The following is a 19,889-nucleotide window of genomic DNA, read 5'->3' on the forward strand; positions in this document are numbered from 1 at the left end:
CCTGTCACACACTCTCTAGAACCAGCTTAGCACTGCTGCCTCCGTTTACCACCCCTCCTTCCGCAGAGATGTGAGACGTGGAGCACTTGAAGCACACCAATACCTCTGAGCACCACCCAGCTTCCTTCCAGTCTTCCACTCGGAACCTTTCCACCGGGGGATGCCGGCTGAGGGGTGAGGTGACAGAAAAGGCCCCGTATTTCCAACCTGCCCGTGCCTGATGTCTGGGGCTCCGGCCGCCTCCCTCCAGCACGAGCACCAGGGGCCACAGAACATTCGGTTTTGAAGCTCAGCCCTAGTGAGCAAGCACCCTTGAAGACACGCAGTGAAGACGCACCTGTCCCCTCCGCGTTGCGAGCCCACAGCTGTGGCCTTGGGGACCCTGGGATGGAGAGAGGGGCTAAAAAAAAGACAAGGACCTTTCACGGTCTTCCACGTTTTCCTGGCAGGTGACCGCCAAAGCCCATGGACTCAAACAAGGCCCCTGAAATGAGTCAGATTCAAAACGAAAAGCTCTCCTGGGGGCGTGGCCAGCGCGCGCGCCAGTTTGCGCGCACAGAGACGGACAAACGGGAGGTTTCCATCTCTCCAGGGCTCAGCCGCTTTGATCCCCCGGAGAAGCTGACTTCTCTCGTCAGACGTGAAGTGAGACCACGCACCACCCGAATTCTGCCTACCGGGCGGGGAGACGCGCGTTGGCGGAGCTGTGGGAGGGTAACGGTGTCATGGGCGGGGAGGAAGCAGCCCAGTAGACCTACTACCCCCCGTGTCAGACTCTGCACCATGAACATGCTTCTCCACACGCAGGCAAGTACTTTATTTTGCACGTCTGAGCCCCTGTGCCGGCGGGTCCCCAAGCTCCAACCTCAGCGCTGGTCTAAGATGGCCCTGCCTGGGGCCAAGTGATCCTAGGGGGTGGAGGAGAGTCATTTGCAAAGTGGTCCTTGTCAAGGCCTGGCTTCCACCACCAGGTCTCTGCTGCCTGGGGTGACCGGGGGTCCCCGAGCCCCGCGTGGCTCAGAGCTGTGAGCAGGGCGACAGAGGAGGGCTGGGGGCCAAAGCCCTCGGGGGCAGGATAAACCACGTGTGTCCGATCTCGTCCTCGGAGCACACGTCAGCGCTGGGAAGCCGAGCGGCCGTAGGTGGGAATGGAAAACACCAAAGCCGTCTCGGGTCATAAAGAAAATGCTTTCGGTGCTCAGAGCTGTAAATCAGCAAGAGCAACAGGCCGTGTCCTGGCCCGGCGTGGAATGTCGTGGATCCCACATGTGCCTAGAGATGGCCCGTGACGCACAGCGGGAGGCTCGCGGCCAGGACCCCGCGGCGGCTGCCGCCACATCGACTGGTGGTGGGGGCTTCGTGTCCCGCCAGCTCCACTCCTCGGGGCCAGGAAGCACACTGGTCCGTCTCTCCGGCCTGGCCCTGCTCCCTCGGAAAGACCTTCCCTCTCCAATTCGTCTGCTGACTCTCTTTGGGGCAAACACGGCGTATTTCACATTCCATCAGCCAAATAAAAAGAGGGTGGGAGAAACCCAACTCTGAGAGACTACACTCACTTTGAGGACACTGCGGAATTCTTTTCACGGGGCAGTCCTTTGACTTGGCAGAAAATTTTAATTTTAGAGAAAAGTGCCATCACGGCCTGTGACTGCTCATCTCCTACTTGGGCAGCAGGTGGGTGATGTCCATGCTCGCCTGGTGAGTGTCCGGTGGTGCAGCCGGTTTTAGGACCCCTGAGTCCCCCACTCGCAGGCGTGGACGGGGGAGGTCATCCCCAGGTGGTCTACACTGGGGCCCGTCCAGCACCAGGAATCGTGATGTCTGCATGGATTCCCATGTGGCAGAAACTAGCAGCTGTAAGGGTGACTCCCGGGGCCCACAGGAAGCGCGCTTGATGGTCAAGTGTGGGGGCAAAGGTCAGAGCCCCCAGCTTCTGATGGGGCTCTGACTTCCCACACAAGCACTAAGCCCCCAATTTGGCTTTTTGCATTTCCTGCAGGAATGAGAGAATTTCCCCAGCTTCTTTCATTTGGAATTGTTTTTAGGATAGAAGAAACAGAACATAGTGGAAAATGATCATGTAAAAGAAAAGCCAATATTCTGGGGTGCCTGGGTGGCTCAGTCGGTTAAGCATCCGACTTCGGCTCAGGTCATGATCTCGCGGTTTGTGAGTTCGAGCCCCGTATCAGGCTCTGTGCTGACGGCTCGGAGCCTGGAGCCTGCTTCGGATTCTGTTTCCCTCTCTCTCTGCCCCTGTCCCACTGGCACTCATTCTCTCTCAAAAATAAACATTAAAAAAAATTATAAAAAAAAAAAAAAAGATCTATTCTCACAGCAAAGTGTCCAATAAAGTACTGTTAACCTCACCTTCCAGGCAGGGTCCCTGAGATCCAGGGCCTCTGGAACACAGTCCTACCGCCCCAACACGGGGCTCCCCCAGCCACCAGTGAAAGCCGCAGGCTGGGCGTGGCACGTGATGACTGTGCCCCCCGCCCCTGCTTACACATGGTTGCAGGCCACCGCAAACCTACACCGTAGAACCTTCCGCACAGCCGCACAGGCGAAGAGCCGGTAAGGGGACACCAGACGGCTCTGCCCCAGATACCGAGGAGCTAACATCCCCTTGCCACAGTCACCGAGAGCGCGAGCGCGCCGTGGGGCCAAACATTTCCCCACTCCCTCTCCTTGTGTTCGTTCGTGGTTTTAGTTTCAGAACGGATTCCGCTCTTCACGCATCTCGAGATTTAACTACTTGGGTTAGAAAATGGCCTTCACTGAATACCCCCTTGCAAGAAAGGGAGTCCTTTTAGAAGTTGTAATTATGTTGATTCAGTAGCCATAATGTTAAATTGACACATTTTTTAGTTGTCAACAGAGATCTTGCCACGTGGTGGGGTTTGCGGCTTCCAGGCTCCCAATCCAGTCGGCTTTGCGCAGAGAACCTCGACGCGGGATCTGGCTCCTGTGCATCTGCGGCCTCCCCACTGGTCCAGCCCCCCTACCCCCATACCACACACTCACCCGACATCCGCCAAGGGTCCGGCGACACCCCCTGTTATTTGAAAACCACTAACGCCCCCTCCGTTCAGACCCTTCTCCGTTCCCCGAAGGGTCCCCCAGACCTGGACCACAGGGAGGAGGGTGGTGGTCCTCCTACTCCAGCCAGGAGGGTGGACAGGCTGCTTCTAGAGGGACAGACCACAAAAATACACCCTGCGTCCATACGCCCCGGAACTTCAGCCTCCCCGTCTCCTCTCCTTACCCTGTACCGGGAAGAGAACTCAAAATGATATCAGCAGCTTTCAGACGGCTTTCTATACATCCAGCACATTCATCAGTACCCGTGACCTGCACCAGTGCCCTAGCCCCCAGGAATGCTGGCATTTTGACTTCACAGATAGGAGAACAGTGGCCGAAGCAGGGGGAGCCCTTCAGCACAAGTGCCCTGAATCAGGACCCACGGTCGTCCAGTCCACCGCGACCCGCCGCCCCACTGCTCCTTCGTGACCCGGGAGACCCCGCACGTCCGAAGTTCTTCCGGCCTTGCTTGCTTCCTGCATAAAGTGCAGATTATGACGTCTGCATCCAGAGACACAGAACCAATGGGATATACAGAGGGAGAGATCTGAGTTAATTTCATAAAGACTCGGCCCACGCCTAAGTGGAACCTGGCAAGTCTGGAACGTCAGGGCAGAGGGCGAATGAGGCTGAGCCACGAGGGCGGCCAGCTGGCAAGAGCAGGGACAGCTTCTTCCCCGACAGCCTTAGGGCAAAGGGGCTGCTTTGGGAAGCCCCAGACCTTGCTCTGACCCATCGCAGGAGACCCACCCATATGACGGGAGGTTATGTGCTTCAGCGGACGTCTGCAGACACGAAATCCCTCCCCGGCCGTGTGCAGACGGCAGTGTGAGCAAGCAGCGGGGCACCATGGCCGCCTGGCCACGCTGGCACGTGACCTTCACCTTCACTGTGTTCAGAGGCCAGTGCAAGGTGGGGTCCAGAGTGTTCTCCTGCTCAAGGTGCCTGCCCCTGACAAAGCCAGCCACAGCCTGGAGTCTCAGCCAGGGGCAGGGGCCAGGAGCCAGGGGCCAGGGGCCAAGAGCCAGGGGTCAGGAGGGACCAGGGCCAGATGTGAGGGGCCAGGAGGTGCCAGGGGTCAGGGGCCAGGAGCCAGGGGCCAGGAGGGGCCAGGGCCAGATGTGAGGGGCCAGGAGGGGCCAGGGGCCAGGAGGGGCCAGGGCCAGATGTGAAGGGCCAGGAGGGGCCAGGGCCAGATGTAAGGGGCCAGGAGGAGCCAGGGGTCAGGAGCCAAGAGGCAGGCACCAGGAGGGGCCAGGTTCCAGGAGGCAGAGGGCAGGTGAGGGAACCTCCAGCTGAGGACCACCCCCTGGACAGCCGTCCCCACTTGAGCACCAGCTGAGGACACCCCCCTGATGGCCTTCCGCGCTGGGGTCTCTTCTCTCCGTGTGTGTTTGTGTTTCCTCATGTTTGAGCATCTATTTATTCTGTCCTAAAAACACTTCAGCCCCCGGCCCGCTGCCTCGTTTTCCGCTGCCCGTCCCTGCTCTCCTCACGCCCCCCACACCCCGGCTGCCCGCCTTCTGCACCCTGAGTGCCTGTCACTGCTTCCTGAGCAGCCTCGTTGTGCCCACGTGCACAGGTGCTTTCTCCTTCCGCCCCATCCTGCCCCTTCACGGCCTCCAGGCCTGCGCGGTGGGGGCACTCCGGTAGCTGATTCGATTTGATTTTGTTCACTTCACTCTTTCTCCCTTTCATCATTTATCTCTATGTTTTCATTTTCCTACTCCATTTGTAAAGCTTTTGCTCTAGCGAGTCTGTTCTCCAACCTTCATTACTTGGAGGGGCTCCCTGTCTACTAAGTATTTTCCCATAGGTCTATGTCACCTGAAAACGGGTCTGGGATGCACAGCGCGTCCTGTCACGGGTGCCAACTTAGACCCTCCCGAATTCTGCACCTGGTGCGGGCACACACGGCCCCACCTGGCCCCACCCAGCTCCCACTCGGCCCCACTCAGCCCCACGCAGCCCCACTTAGCTCCCACTCAGTCCCAAAAGGCCACATTCCAGGTCTTTGCCAGATGAAGGGGCTTCTGAAACACTGTCTCAGTGCTATGGGGTCTGCGTCCCTGTCCACCACTGGAGCTGGACACCTGAGCCCCCACCCAGGCGTGTTCTGTCCAGATGAGGTGGCCTCCCGGCTCTGGCACCAGACCTGCCTCCTCCCTGAAGGCTGTGCTGCCTGCTTCACCTCTCTGTGCCTCGGTTTCCCCACTCTAATGTGTTCCTAGTAATGCACGGGCGGCAGGTGTGCAGACAGGACCCCTCCAGAGTCTTCTCAGCACAGCTGCTCACTTCCTCCCGACAGTGGGGGTGTGGAAGGTGTGGTCTGTGGGCACAGCGGGATGCCATCCAGCCCCGAGAGGGGGATCCTGCTCTGTGACACCACGGGTGAGCCTTGAGACACGAGGCTAAGGGAGAGAAGCCAGATACAGAAAAACAAGTAGCGTATGATCCTCCTTACAGGGGAAGGTAAACCAGTAGGATCCATAGAGTCAGCGAGCCAGTGGGGTTGCAGGGGGTGGGGAGGGGACTGGAGTCACTAATCAACGGGGGTAACAAGGTAGAGCAAGGGAATCAGCTCTAGAGCACCGCCCAGGGATGTGCCTGTCTCCAGCTGTGATGGGCTGAACCTGTGTTAGGTGTTCCCACCACAACAAAATAAAATTAAGGGGAGAGAGAGAGACAGTGTGTGTCTCCAGGCTGGGGCTTGCTTCTCCCAGGGACTTGCTCTCTAACTCAGTCTCCTTTCTAACTACTTCTAGTCCTTGCTAAATGTCCCAGCGTTGACAGAGCCTCAGCACGCCGACTGCCACGCCTGACCCAGTTACAGAACACAGCAGCCCGCTTAACCCTAATGCCCCCTGGGGCTTACGTCCCACCCGCGAGCGGCCTCTCTTGGTATGCAGCACCTCGGCCCCTCACCTAACGGTGTGGACCCATGATGAGGCTGCCACTCCCACCCCTCACCCCCACCCCTGCCTCGCCACCGCACCACCCACCCGGCAACTTGACCGCAGGCAGCTGTAACACATTACAATTATTTGCAGCAGGAAGGAAGCCTCCCCCAAAGCACTGACTTCTAGGAACCTCCGTCTTGATTCCAAGAATAATATTTGTGGCTGACACCATGAGAATGCTATGATGGCCACGAGCTGCCTCTCTTTCCAGCTCTCAAGGAGGCGCCAAGGACTCTGCATGCTGTCCCCTGCTCGGTTCCACCCGTTCTGCCGTTTAGCAAATTGCTTTCCTGGTGAGTGTCAGAACTAGCTATCCTCTGGACAAATATCCCTCTAAAAATGCCCGTCCTCCGGCACAAGCCAGGAGCTGGGCTGAGACACCCACCCCCACCATTGGCTTCCGCCTTCTGTGAACTATCTTAAAAAAGATTCAGGGATAGAGGGGCGCCTGGGGGACTCAGTCGGTTAAGCGTCCGACTTCGGCTCAGGTCATGATCTCATGGTTCGTGGGTTCAAGCCCCACGTCAGGCTCTGTGCTGACAGCTCAGAGCCTGGAGCCTGGAGCCTGCTTCAGATTCTGTGTCTCCCTCTCTCTCTGCCTCTCCCCCACTCGCACTCTGTGTCTCTCAAAAATAAAACAAACATTAAAAAGAAATAAATGCTAGTTACAGGGAGTTTCAAATGCCTAGCAAATGCTTAAGGTATACCTTTTAGCCAAGTAACCATAATGCTCCTTGCATATTCAGTATGATCTCAATTATATTTAAAAAGAGAGAGAGAGACAAGAAAATTACCAAACTGGCCATCGTGTTAACAACGATTGTCTCTGGGTGGTGAAATTAGGAGTAAATTATGTGTTACATCATTTTATATTTCCTGTTTCTTTTAACTTCCTACAATAGCATAAATTTTATTAGGAAGCATAGGGGAAAAAATGAAAACAAACAAAAGCTTTCTGTATCTTCAATACAGAATCAATGACTCCAAGAGAACATCCCTGGGTTTACGTGTTTCGGTCCTAAATGTCAAAGAAATGTCTGCTCTCTTTCTAACAAGAGTCATGGACAAGATGGTCGCAGTTTTCCTTGTACGTACTTTAATGGGCAACATTTTGTGTTGACAAAGATGTTTTATTTTTGTAAGGACACATCCAGCTTACTCCTTTTTGCTCCATACTAATCAGACTAGATTTTACCCAAATCAGAAGAGAATTCGGCTAACATTAACTTTGGGGTCTTTCGTCAAAACATTTCCAGCTGTTGTGCCTTGAAACTCCTTTTTTACTTCACCTAGATGTAATTCACATACCATAACATTCACCCTTGGAAGAAACACAACCTAGTGATTTTAGTACATTCACAAAATTGTACAAGCAACACCATTCATTCCAGAACATTTTTATCACCCCAAAAAGAAAGACGATCCCACCAGCAAATACTCCTCATCCCCTGCCCCAGCCCCTGGAAGCCACTAATCTGATTTCTGTCTCTGTGGTCTTGACTATTCTGAACGTTTATATAAATGCAATCATACAGGATGCAGCCTTTTGTGTCTGGTTTCTTTGGCTTAACCACAGTGCCTTCAAGGTTCATCTATGTGAAGCATGTGTAAGCACCCCATTCCTTTTTCTTGGTTGAATGATATTTCACTTTATGGATGTACCACATGGTCTAATCTGCTTCTTAATTGATAGACATTCAAGTTGTTTCCACTTTGGGCCATTATGAATAAATGCTGCTGGGAGCCTTCACGTACAAGATTTTGTGCGGACACATGTTTTCAATTTTTCCATATCTATGTATCTGTAGAAGTGGATTTGTTGAGTCATATGGTAACCGGATTTTAACTTGTTGAGGATTTTCCAGACTCTTTTCCAAAGTGGCTGCACCATTTTACATTCCCACCAGCCATGAATGAGAGCTCCAGTGTCTCCACACCCTCAGTAATTAATATTTGCCTATTTTATTCTAGCCATCCTGGAGGACTTGAGACGGCTTCTCATTATGGTTTAGCTTTGCATTTCCTTAATGACTAAGGATGTTGAGCATCTTTTCATGTGCCCATGGGCCATCTGCATTTCGTCTTTAGACAAATGTTGATTCAAATTCTCTGTCTCTTTTTAATTGGGCTATTTATCTCTTCATTGTTGGGTTGTAAGAGTTCTTTGCATATTCTGGACACTAGACCTCCAACAGATGTATGATTTGTGATACCTCCAACTTTGTTCTTCCTTTTTCAAGATCCCCTCAGCTATTCTTGGCTGCTTGAATTTCCCTATAAATTTTGGGATCAGCTTGTCAATTTTTACTTAAAAGAAAAAGGCAGGGGCACATGGGTGGCTTAATTGGTTGAGCGTCTGACTTCAGTTCAGGTCATGATCTCACAGTTCATGGGTTGGAGCCCCGCATCGGGCTCTGTGCTCACAGCTCGGAGCCTGGAGCCTGCTTCAGAGTCTGTGTCTCCCTCTCTCTCTGCCCCTCCCCTGCTCACGCTTTGACTCTCTCTCCCAAAAGTAAATAAACATTTTAAAAAAGATTTTTTTTTAAAAGGCAGCTGTGAGTTGATAGGGATCATGTTGAATCAGTAGATCAATTTAGGAGGTTTTGGCCCCAAACAATATTAAGTCTTCCAGGCCACAAATACAAGGTGTCTGTTCAGATTTCAGATCTTCTTTAATTTCTTTTGATGATATAACTGGTGTCTGTGGCCCTGCAGATGTAATGTAAGTGATGTAATCTGGTGTATAACTTGTACACTTTTTGTTGTATATTCAGAAGTATTTTATTCCTATTTATGTTATCGTAAATGGAATTGTGTCCTTATATATAATTTTGGATTGTTCGTTGGGAATATATAAAATACAGGTTACTTTTGTACATTTATCTTGTATCTTGCAACCTTGCTGAACTTTTATTAGCTCCAATTGCTTTTGCGGAGGTCTCTGGATGTCCTACACACCGTGTAGAAATGGAAATGCACACATCATCCGGAAACGCACATAGTTGTGTTTCTTCCTTTGCGATCAGGATGCCTTTCGTGTCTTTCTTTTTATGAGCAGAGCTTCATTCAACCGCGTGAAGCATTCCTGATTTAAACAAGAACATTTTCCAATCTACAGGATTCAGGGTAAAGCCGCATTCCCCTCGTGGGTGTCAGGATGAGTCACAGCCTCAGGGTGCCCACATGCCTTTGATCTGAGTCACCGCCCCCCCCACCCCCAGCCTGTTCCCCAGCTGACCTCGTTTATAGAACTGGGCTTCTCGGCTGGTTTTCTTCCCATTTAAGACGTAAGACTGGGCCTCTTCCAGCAACTCAGCAGACACCTGGTCTCAGCCCCTGGAGGAGGTAGGGTGGAGGGGACCGCTGTCCTCGTGTCTGCTCACAGGGGTTGGGGGGAGGGGGTGGTCTTGCTACATTCAGATTCTGCGGGGCCACAGACTCCACTACCTACCTAGTCAGAGATGCCCGGTTGCCCAGCACCACCCACACCTTGGGTCGTGGACCCAGACCTGCTCCTTCTCACAGCAAGAGCCGAGCTGTTCTCACAACCCGCTTCCTCTCCCTGCTCCACCTCCTTGGGACAGAAGCCGGTGCTCCTGGAGCCATCCCAGAGCAGGGGAGGGGAGACAGTACCGTGGAAAGGGGCAGGGGAAAACCCACACATTTAGAGAAAACGTCAAGAGGAGAAGAGAGGAAAGGAGAAGGAGCCGGAAACAAGTGAATGTCCCTTTGGAGCCAAGCGTGTTACACACTTCATTTCATTTAACTGACACATGGGAGGACTTGTGTTCTTTCCATGGGTAAAACTTGTGTTCTTTCCATGGATAGTCTTTAACATGTGTTTTTAATTTTTTTGGTGTTTATTTATTTGGGGGAGAGAGAGAGAGACAGAGCGTGAGCGGGGGAGGGGGCAGAGAGAGAGGGAGACACAGGATCCAAAGCAGGCTCCAGGCTCTGAGTTGTCGGCAAAGAGCCCGACCTGGAGCTCGAACTACAAGCTGTGAGATCACGACCTGAGCCAAAAATCCAACAGTTGGACGCTTAACCGACTGAGCTGCCCAGCCACCCCTTAACATGACTTTTTAAATAATGTGCTCAAGGTCATAGACCTGGGCTTACAACTGAACTCTCTCCTCACAGTCACCTGACTCCCTGGCCCAGGGTCCCCACAGTACCTCTAGGAGTGATTTTCCTGAGGTAAGTGCTGGTGACAAAGATGCCTAAAAACATGAAACAGCAGGTGGCATGTGGCTTAGAGCTCTGGGGGTGTCCTGTGTGCCGCACACAGAGTGTCCCCATCAGGTGCCTTCCCTGGTCTCCAGTCACAGGGTTGAGTCATGACATCCTGTTCACTGAGAAGGAGCCGCTCCTTTTAGGAATGTACCTTTAACCTCAAAGCACAGACAGGCTGCGTGAGCCTTGCGGGTGCCTCTAACTCTCCTCCTACTAGCCCTGCAAATCTGGGCAACTCACCGATCCCCTCCAGATGATCCTGTGGACAGAGTGGGTGTCGGAAGACCGACCTCACTGGTTTGCTGGGAGAACAGCCCAGCAAACCAGTCCCCCAGCTACCCGACCAGTATAACCCACAGGCTGCCAACTGTGCTCCTGGGGTGCCGGAGAAGATCCACCCACTCCCAGTGCAAACACAGGGGCCTTGGTGGGGCCTCCACATCCTCCCTTAGGAATCAAATCCAAGGCCTCCCCACCCGCCCAAGGCAACAGCTGATCTGGTTCCTGCCCTCACTGCCTGTCCCACTGGGTACCCTGGCCCCCCTCCCCAGGGCACCTCTGGGGACACGGGGAGCCGCTGGGGCCTGGGCAAGATAGTGCTGCAGACCCCCAGACCAGCATGCTCCCTGCAGAGGAACGAACGTGTTCCTCCCCGGGGCACGTGGCGCCTTGGTGCACGATCCCTGCCGAAGGCTCACAGAATGTTCCGGAACACGAGCTTCCTGGATTTCTCCTCGTGCCATCCCACCCCCAGGGATCCTGACGGCAGTGCTCAGGGCCTAGGCTGGGGACCCGATGTAAGGACAGGTGCCACGCTCCGCTCAGAATGTCAGGCCGGCCCGGTCGGCCTCGGTGTGATGTTCCCCCACATGACCCTGCTGCCCGACCCGAGTCGCAGCCAGCTAGGAGGGGGTGAGGCAGCGCCCTGGGTCCTGAGCCGCCACAGCAGCTCCGAGCCCAGAAGAAACAGTGGCAGGAAGCCAGGGGCGGCCACGTAGCGCCCGCTGCCACCTGCCAGCACTGTTCTCAGCAGCGCCCTGTGGTTGCTCAACAGTCCCCCCCACACACAAGCCACCCCAGCCCACCCGCTCCCCGCTGCCGGCAGGGACGCCAGGTGCCAGCACGGGCTCTGTCGCCAGAGATCGATGAGGAAGTTGTGTCCAGGCCTGAGCCCCAGTGACTCACACCCCATCCCCCAACCCGCTGGCACCGAGGGCGGCTGTCGGCAGCCAGAACGGGGTCCCCCAGAGCAGGAAGGACAGCGGGCAGGACACTAGATAAACGAAAGCACAACATGTCTTTTATTCCTGTTGCTGTCACTTGGCTCCTTACCTGGCCCCAGGTCCTCTCTCGCGGTGAAGTATGGTTGACAGGAGGCCGAGCCATCGCACCGTCAAACGCAATCAAGTCACTAGAAGGCACAACACATGGAGGAGGCCCAGGGTTTGTTTAAAACAGGGAAGGTGTCAGGAACAGTATCCGACCCTAAACAGGAAGGGGAAACTGACGCCTGCTCCAGCGTGGATGAGCCGTGATGCCCGGTGAGTAAGCCAGACCCAGCAGGACAAACCCTGTCTGCTTCCGCCTCCAGGAGCGGAGACAGCGTAGAGGGTGGGAGCCCCAGGTGGTGGGGGGAGCTGGGGAGTTGGTGTTCAACAGGGGCAGAGTTTCGGTTTGGAAAGACAGGAAAGTTCTGGAGGAGGACCGAGGGGGTGGCCATATGACAGTGTGAATGTGCCGAACGCCACTGAATTGTACTCTTAAAAATGGTGAAGATGGTAAATGTTATGTTAGGTGTACGTCACCCCAATTTACTTTTTTCACTTTTTTACATTTATTTTTGACAGAGAGAGAGAGAATGAGCGGGTGAAGGGCAGAGAGGGAGACACAGAATCCAAAGCAGGTTCCAGGTTCTGAGCTGTCAGCACAGAGCCCGACACGGGGCTCAAACCCATGAAACTTGAGATCATGACCTGAGCCGAAGTCAGCCACTTAACTGAGCCACCAGGAAACACTTTTTAAAATTCTCATTACATATTTAATGTGTTCTTAATAATGTGCTCAGTGGGGGGGGGGGGGGATTTAATAAAAAATAATAATTATGTGCTCAGTGGTTGAGACACATACCTGCCCGAGAGGCAGGGGATCCTCACCTGGTGGCCTGACCCTGGGTGATGGATCAGGGGCCCAGGGACAGCTTGTCCTGCAACCTGAGCTCTAACCCCGCCCACCCCATCTGCAGCCCTCCTGTCACTTGCTTCTGGGGCAGGTATAAGGAAGACAAGACTCCCTCCACACCTGGGACCTCGGGTGCTTCACCTCCCTGTGGGCGGGGACGTGGCGAAGGGGAGTCAAGCCCACCCTGCCCTACCTTCTAGTCAGCACCACTTCTGGGCTGGGAAGAGCCAGCCCAGAGCCCGCCTGGTGTGCCTTCTCCCTGTTGTCTGGCCGACAGGCGGGGTGTGGGCAGCCAGGCAGGTACAGGAGCCCGGCATTTGCTGACGCCACCAGTGCCCCCAAGTTCCCACGACCCCGCTGCACACATGAGCCCGGAAGGCGCCTGGAAGAATCCGAGGTGCAGGCAGGGAGCAGGGACCCAGTCTGTGGCCCGCGCTCCAAAGTCAGACAAAGCGAGCGTCCTCCGTCCTCTGAGAAAACAGCCTCCTGAAAGTATCATGCAGACACTTTCCTGGGAGGAAAGGGACACTGTCAAAGCCCCTGGCCTTCTGAGGGCAGCGGAGGGTGGCCCAGGTGGGGAGGGGAGAAGGGGTGAGATCCAGCAGGTAAAACCACCAGGCTTCCATACCTGTCCCCAGCTTCCAAGGGGCTGCAGGCTGGGACCCTCCCACCCCCACCCCCACGCTGGCCGCCAGCAGCCCTGAGTCTGCCAGCAGCCCTGTGTGCCCCTGCCTCCCGGAGGTTAAAGTTATGTTCCTTCCACGCAGCACCTCAAGGTCAGCAAAGAAAGAACTTCAGACCAGACCAAGTGGGGCTGCACAGGCCAGCATGTGCATGGGCTGCATCTGGGCGCGTGCATGTGCACGAATGTGTACCTGTGTGCACACGTCTGTCCGCACGTACGCACGCACCTCAGCTCTAAGTCTGTGGGCCTCAGGTGCTGGCGTCACGACCTGCACACCTCGCATTGCAGCCACACCCCCCACCTGGCACGGATGCAGAACTCTCATCCATCCCCAGGCTTGGGCTCCGGCTGCTCTGCCCAGAGCAAGGCCAGCCCATTCTCCCTGTGAGCCTCTGCTCCTTCAGGGTTTGGAAGAGGTCGGGCCCCACAAACTCAGGGGGGAACTCGCAGGACCCTAACTGGGCATCTGAGGACTGGGAGGGGCCTGGCAGAGGCAGGCTTCCAACAAGGAGCTGGGTTTCAGAGAGGAAGGCTCGGCGGGGCGGAGGGAAACAGGCATCGGCTTGGCTGGAAACCGGAAACCAAGCCAGGCCTAGGAAGGGGCTGCTGGCCAGCTGGGGAGGCAGGGGCCCGAGGCACAAACAGAGGCCATGACCGGGCATCAAGGCAAAACTCATATATACATAGACTTGGAAATGGAGTCCACGTGGGGCAGGAGGCCTGGGACATCTTCGGCTGAGCCAGAAGCTGAGGATCCTGAGATTCTGGCCTCTTGGTGTCCTGTCCCAAAAGACATTGGCCCGGTAGACGCGCCAATATTTTGAGTGTCTGCCTCCATCCTTTGAGTATAGAATGCAGAAGGAAGCCAAGCTCAGTGGAAAGTGAAATTTAAATCCACTACAACCCTAATCCATCCCGGAAGGAGCTGATTGACAAGCATGCATCTTTCCTAAAGCAAAAACAAAAGGAATAAACTAAAAAGAAACCCCCCCACGGAGGCCAGCAGAGACCCCCAACCATCTCTCTACTGTAAATAATGCAGCGTCCACGTGAAAACGTGATGCGCCCGACTCAGAAGCTGCCACTAGTGGCCGAAAGGGCCTCAGCACGGAGTCCCTGACCCACACACCAGACTCCATCCACGCCGTCCCAGGAAGCAGAGCAGAGGCGGAGAAAAGGCGCAGAATCGAAGCCAGGAACTCAGCTCCGTTTGCAGAAACTGTGCCCAGCGTTTGTGTGCGTGAGGGCCGGCCCCGTACGGGGGCAAATCCCAGGAGGGTCTGTGCGGAAGGACACCCTGGCCGGTCCCCCTAACCAGGGGCAAGGAAGACGTGTTTCAAGCATGAGACCAAAACATAAGAAGAAAGATAAAAACCATTTTCATCACAACGCAGTCCATAGGTGGGAGTTCGGGGGCTGACCCTGACCTCAAAGCTGCTGTATCACTCAGCCCACGAGCCGTGGGTGCAGCCTCAGAACTTGAGACTCCGGGCCACCCATTCCAGAAGGCCCCTCAGCCCTGCAAGAGTATGGTGTTGTGATGCGTTTTTGACCCCTCAAGACCTCCAAGTCAGCCTGACAAAACCAAATTCTCTCTTGAGTCCAAGAGGGTCCTTGTTAGGACCCTTGTTAGGGGCACCAGCAGCCATGGGGTCAGAACCTGAGAGTAATATGAAACCCCATCATTTTCCCTAGACACCCCCCCCCGTCAGCCTCCTAGTCTCGTGTCTGTTTCCTAGACACTCTCCCTGCCCCAAACCCCATCCCTTTCTGTCTACCCTGCCGTCAAGGTCAGCATTCAAACCATCCTGTCCGCTCATGTGCACTGTGGGAATGGACTGGGGCTACTTTTTCCGTATCCCCTGCAGAATAAGTTTATGAAAGTAGCGTCAGCAATAATAGTGTGCAGAATTTCCATTTCTGCAAACCCACACTTAAAATGGTAAAGATCATCAAAGCATCACAAAACTAGAAACCAGTTACCAAAAATCTAGGTTGACAAGATATTCCCGAACCAACCCCCAAACTAGAGTGAGTCAGAGACACAAATTCTAAACAGGTTTTCTCAGTCTCTGCACTTTGGAAGTGTTGAGCCAGATAATGATTTAAGGCGGGGGAGGGAGGAGCCTTGTACATCCGTGGCCTCCACCCGCTGGATGCCAGCACCCCTGCCCCCCGCCCCAAGTCATAACCAGCATTAGTGACTCCAGACATATCCTCTGGCATTTTGAATATTGCACGGCTATCCAAAATGGGGAGACTATGGGGAGAGCAAAGGCAAAATACAGTTTAACTTTTTTTTTTAATTTTTTTTTTTAGCATTTATTTATTTTTGAGACAGAGAGAGACAGAGCATGAACGGGGGAGGGTCAGAGAGAGGGAGACACAGAATCTGAAACAGGCTCCAGGCTCTGAGCTGTCAGCACAGAGCCCGACGTGGGGCTCGAACTCACGGATCGCGAGATCGTGACCTGAGCCGAAGTCGGCCGCTTAACCGACTGAGCCACCCAGGCGCCCCTAGTTTAATTTTTTTTGGTAAACATATCAGTGAGGGTAAAACCACCATTGTTAGTCTGATGGTGTTGCCTGAGTTGTGGCAAAAGCAACAAAAAATGGAGATATTCTAATCGTCTCATTTCTATATCCTTGAGAGCCAAGATTCCCAACGTGAAAGAAAGGAGACACAGATGTAGTAGAGAAGAGAAAGCACAAACACCAAAGAATTCTTGAATTTGGACAGAACACATTAGAATGAACTCCTGGGCTATTTGGTCTTTAAAAAAAATTTTGTTTAATGTTTATTTATGAGAAAGAGAGACAGAGTGCAAGCTGGGGAGGGGTAGACAGAGGAAGGCACAGAATCCGAAGCAGGCTCCAGGCTCTGAGCTGTCAGCACAGAGCCCGACACAGGGCTCAAACCCACAAACTATGAGATCATGACCTGAGCCGAAGTTGGACACTTAACCAACTGAGCCACCCAGGCACCCCAGCTATTTGATCTTTTGAAAAGAAGCTTCTGTAATTCCTGAGCTCAGTTCAATGAATGTTCTAGAATAATGACCAACCAGGTGCACACATGGACCATAGATTGCTGTCTTGAAATGCTTGAAATACCAAAATAACTAGGGCTTTTAGAGATCTGACGAATCCCACACTGGGGGCAGGAAGGTACCCGAGACACCTTGTAAAATCAGATAGCAAGGAAGCTATTTGAGACCATCACCATGGCAATACTAGAGGGGACCAGAAGCCTTGATGAGTCTCCTGCTGGTCAAACATGGAGATTCTTGAAGTCGATAAATACAGTAATTTCCATTGGATTGAAGGCTACAATATGTGTTAAATCCAAGAGTTTATCCTAATATTTTTAAAAGTAATCAGTCATCCTTCAGAGAATGAAATGACCCTCATGCTCTTGAAAATTAGTAAATACAGGAGGGAAAAGAATCCAGCATTTTTCCTACCTTCCCTTTATGAACGACACCACCACTGGGCCCATGAAGGGAAGTTTCTCTTAATAGAAGTATTCCAACTAAAAAGCAAAAAAAAAAGTGCTAGAATTAGATTATCCCCAGGTGGTTACAAACTGATGAATCGAGGCATTTGGCATCAAAGTCTGATAACATCACAAAGGGAGATAAGCTGGTGTTATAAGCTCTGTGATTAAAGAAGAAATCATGGTCCATTTTCTTACCGAAGGCACCAAACCAGAGTCGGATCATGGAGCCCCAGGATCCATTTGTCAAGCAGGAAGTACAGAGGGCAGTCGAGCTACACCATGAGTGTGCAACCATTAAAGATGGTGGGAGACTACAGGTCAAACCCCCAGATTCTTCTACAAAGAGGCTGCAGGAATAAGGAAGGAATGGAGGAGGACCCACATTTTAGAAGACCTTTCAAACATATGTAAGTTGTTTTAAATGCACAAGGCTGAACAACAGTGTCTAGGAAGCACACTTGGGTGACAGTACCATGACAAAATGGCGGACAGGAGATCCCCTTGTGGGGAAGAGGGTTGTAACCAGGACAGACATATGGCTGGTGACTGGGGGGGCTGGGACAGGGCTGTTTATTGGCCTGGGTGGTGGTTATAAGTGTTTGCTTTGCGATAGCTTGTGAACCCACGTATTTGTGGTTCTTTGGGCGTGGTTTTATGTACTTGTGTTTTATTTTACAATGAAAACAGTAAAATATAATATATTGATATAACCATGTCACCCTTCCATACTCTAGGGGGACTGGAACCTTCCAGCGATTTCCCTTGAGTTTTGCCGTAGAGTTCACCCACCCCATCTTCACCTGAGAGAACTTCACGTAACGCATGAGTATTGAGGTGTCCGTCTGCCTCGAAGATGACCCCCTTCGGCTAAGTGGTGTGCTTCCTGTGTGTGGCTTCCCCCTCTGATCAGACTAAGGGCTGGGCTGGATTTCTGTCCTTGAAGTGGGGGCGGGGGCGTCCTGCTGATTTTTGCACGCTGCTTCTGGCTCTGTCCTCCATGGTGCTGGCAGGTGGGGAGAGACCATCACTCATTTTGTTCCCTGTGTCCCCGAGTGTGCCTGCTCTTCTGATGCCTGGACCATGTGTGTTTTATTTCCATCCCAGACCTTCGCATGGCACCCGTGAATTTCTCCACACTCTTCGTAACAAAAACAAGACAAAAGCAAAGAAGCCTGTTAAGTTGGGGGTGACGTTGTCAAGTCAGAACCAAGTACCTTTTTGGGTTCTTCTGCTATCTTGGTCATTATCTGGGATCTCTCCCACATGTACTTTTTCTCCGAGAGATTTCCCAACTCCTCAGGAATGGAACACACTGAACCTTATGCGATGGGAAAGTTCTGGCACAGTGCTCTCCTCTGACGGCCTCACATTCCTGTGTCTAGAGTGCACCGGGGACGTGGACCCCAGTGGATGCCAGTTCACATGGGAGGCAGGAGTCTGCTCAGGAAGGCTGCTTCGTCTACGGCCACGATGAGGTTCACCCAGCGCTTGTGGAACTTTCAATGTTGGTAGGGGATTGTCCCAATGAAATACACCATATTTCCCAAAATATGCCAAATCCACCGAGTGTGCCAAAACATCCTTTGCAGAATTCGCTTCGCAGTGCGTTTCAAGAGATTTTAAATGTTCAGATCCTTCGGCACGCTAGATTTACCTTTCAAAGCATATCCTAAGGCATCCAGAAATGCAGGGAAAAATGCAAGAGTGGGCACGTTCTTACTGCATCACTCAGACTCAAAAAGCATCTGGAGACCACATAGTCAAACATGAAGGAGTGATCAAAAAATGAGGTGGCCTTCAGCCAATTAAACTGAATCTTAAAGAGAATGTGACAGCAGGATTCATAATACCATATTACCAGTTAGTGAAAACTAGAATCCACCTCAGAAGGTCCCAATCTTTCTTGGGGGGGGGGGGGGTCTGTAAAATTTGGCTGCACCTTACTTAGTTCTAGGAAGCATTTCTGGATTACACAGGTATGTAAAATAAAACAAGATTACAAGAATTAAAAGTGAGGCAAAAGAAAGGGGGAAAAAGATGAAATAGCATGAGGGATGAGGAGGAAAACAGTGCTTATGAAAAATATACAAGGGCAGGCAACAAATGCTGCCATAAAGTCACTAGCGGCCAACAAATTATGAGAAGGTACTTCTTTGTATCTGTCTAAGAGCCAAAACTTTTTAATGGGAAAAAAAATGCTTGAACAGATATTTCCCCAAAGAAAAGACACAGGTGGTGCATGAGCACACAAAAAAGATCGTGGGCAAAAAACAAAAAACTTGACGACGCCCAATGAACACAGAACTCTCGCTCCTTGCTCGTGGGGATGCAAAACGGGGCAATTTCCTGGAAAGACGCTTTGTCGGGGGGTGCCTGGGTGGCTCCGTCAGTTAAGCGTCCGACTCTTGATTTCGGTTCAGGTCAGGATCTCATGGCTCGTGAGTTCGAGTCCCGTGTCGGGCTCTGTGCTGACAGCTCGGAGCCTGGAGCTGCTTCGGATTCTGTGTCTCCCTCTCTCCCTGCCCCTCCCCTGCTCACACTCTGCGTGTGTCTCTCTCTCAAAAATAAACATTTAAAAAAATTTTAAAAGCCATATGTCCAGACAGAAAACTGCACATGAATGTTTATAGCAGCTTTTCAGACAGTCATAATAACTAGAATCCACACGATGTTATCGGAACGGTGAACACATAATACATGATACATGACATAACCACAGTACCTGAGTACCATGGAACAGCCGTCAGCAGTAAGGAGGAGCACAGAACGTGGACAAGTCACAAAAGCGTTCTGCTGAGTGCAAGAAGCCAGACTCAAAAGGCTCCATTTCTGTGATGTTCTGGAAAAGGCGCTACAGTGGGGACAGAGAACCGACCTACGACTGCCAGGAGTTCTGGCTGGGGGACAGGCTGGTGGGAAAGGGGTCACATGAGGCAATATTTGGGGGATGGGATGGCTCAGTGACAATCAGGAGATGAATCCTTGATTTTACTCATTTCTCAAAACCGATAGAAGTATACACACAAAAAAGAATGACTGTATGCCAATTTATAGTGGGTTTTTTTTTAGTTCATTTATTTTGAGAGAGAGCTAGAAGCAGGGGAGGGGCAGAGAGAGGGAGAGAGAGAATCCCAAGCAGGTTCCAAGCTGTCAGCACAGAGCCCGATGTGGGGCTCGATCTCACAAATCATGAGATCATGACCTGAGCCGGAGTCAAGAGTTGGAGGCTTAACGGAGCAAGCCACCCAGGCGTCCC

Source organism: Panthera uncia, chromosome A2 (assembly GCF_023721935.1).
Source record: "Panthera uncia isolate 11264 chromosome A2, Puncia_PCG_1.0, whole genome shotgun sequence".
Lineage (NCBI taxonomy): Eukaryota > Metazoa > Chordata > Mammalia > Carnivora > Felidae > Panthera > Panthera uncia.